Source organism: Copadichromis virginalis, linkage group LG7, assembly GCF_057382275.1.
Source record: "Copadichromis virginalis isolate Kocher_CV1m ecotype Utaka linkage group LG7, C_Virginalis_male_GT1.1, whole genome shotgun sequence".
In the NCBI taxonomy this organism is placed as follows: Eukaryota; Metazoa; Chordata; class Actinopteri; order Cichliformes; family Cichlidae; genus Copadichromis; species Copadichromis virginalis.
The window spans coordinates 56,025,247-56,026,931 of NC_140624.1; the positions used below are offsets into that span (position 1 = coordinate 56,025,247).

The 1,685-nt window shown below is 47.8% G+C and overlaps 1 pseudogene; it reads right to left on the reverse strand.

The window, feature by feature from the left end:
- Positions 1–870: 870 nt before the first annotated feature.
- Positions 871–1,404, reverse strand: LOC146706224 (proteinase-activated receptor 1 pseudogene; annotated as a pseudogene).
- Positions 1,405–1,685: the final 281 nt, after the last annotated feature.

The window sequence follows — 1,685 nt, forward strand, 5'->3', positions numbered from 1 at the left end:
CGCAGCCCCGCCCTCTCCCAGCAAATGGGCGATAGAAAACCGATCGGTGCCTATGCCATTCCCACTATGCGCTGGCATGACGTCGGGGCAGCATGAGTATGAGCAATTTTTTTTTTTGGCCGATACCGTGATGCCGCCCCCCACCACTATGCCGCCCCGGGCAACCACCCGTGTCGCCCGTATCAAAAACTGCTACTGCCCACCCAGGCAATGCAGTGATTAAGTTCGCAGATGGTGGGGCTCATCTCTGGTGGCGACGAGACAACATACTGAGCTGAGGTTCAGAGGCTGTCGGATTAGTGTGCAGACAACAACCTGGACCTCAATACAACCAAGACAAAAGAACTGGTAGTCGACTTCAGAAGGAGGAAATCTGAGGTGCAGCCTGTCAGGATCAATAGGGGAGAGTGTGGAAAGGGTGTCCAGTTTCAAGTTCCTGGGTGGGCACATAGACACACACCTCCAATGGAGCTCAAATACCTCAGCGGTTTTAAAGAAGGCCAACAGCTCCTCCACTTTCTGAGAATCCTCAGAAAAATGGAGCTGAAGAAGGAGCTGCTGATTGTCTTCTCCTCCATTGAAAGTGTGCTGACATACTGCATCTGTGTATGGTTCTCCAGCTGCACCATGGCACACAAAAAGGAACTTCAGTCATCAATATGGCCCAAAAAAATCATTGGACATCCTCTTCCCTCCCTGAAGGACCTGTACAGCACTCGCTGTCTCAAGAGGACACGCAGCATCCTACGGGACTGGACACACCTGGGACACCGGGGGTTTAAGCTGCTGATGTCTGGCAGGAGATTCAGCTACTGATGTTGGGGACAAACAGACTTAAGCACAGCTTTTACAACAGGGCAATAGCCATAATCAGTGCGAACAACCGAAGTAGTAGAGCAGGGGATCTAGGAGGCAGTTCAGACTTCCCAAACACAGAAACACCAGATAGAGTGCGTAAGAGCCATCAGGTGCCTCCTGGCTCTTCTTGGGTCCTTCATTTAATTGCAGGTAGTGTGCAAGCAGCAGACCGTTTGTAGGCATAAAGCACAGCAAAAATATCACCAGCACAGTGAAAGTCATTGTCACTGCTCTTCTTCTCCTATGTGATGTTTCTGGAACATCATGTTGGTCTCTGCTCAATCACCTGATTACTTTGGTGTAAGATACCACTGTGATGAGCAGAGGCAGGAAGAAGAGGAGGCAGCAGAGAGTGATGAAGTTGGTATTTTGTCAGATAATATTTTCTGTGGCGTGGACATCATGGCAGGTGGTGATGTTCAACTCACTAATGTTATAAGTCTGGACAGAGGTAACGAGAGGCAATGAACCAGTGAAAAATAACACCCACATGGTTATACAGGTTAGAACTGCAGTCCGTGAGTTCCTCCAAGCCATAGAGGAGAAAAAGAAAAATGGGGATTGTTTTGTTCCGAGAATTCAGGATAAAAACAGCAGCAGCTGACAATCACAGTGTATGACCTGAAATTTTTGTTCTACATCGCCACTGGTGAGGGAACCAGCCTGTCCTCAGCAATGGCAGGCCTGCTGCATCTCACAACTGCAGAACTGAGTACCCAGGAAATATTTCCAAATATTTCCAGATCACAGTTAGTTTAGGTGGCATTAAAAAAATACCTTTTTCAGTTGACTTTAATCCAAACATCAAAAATTTTCTTTGGCTGATC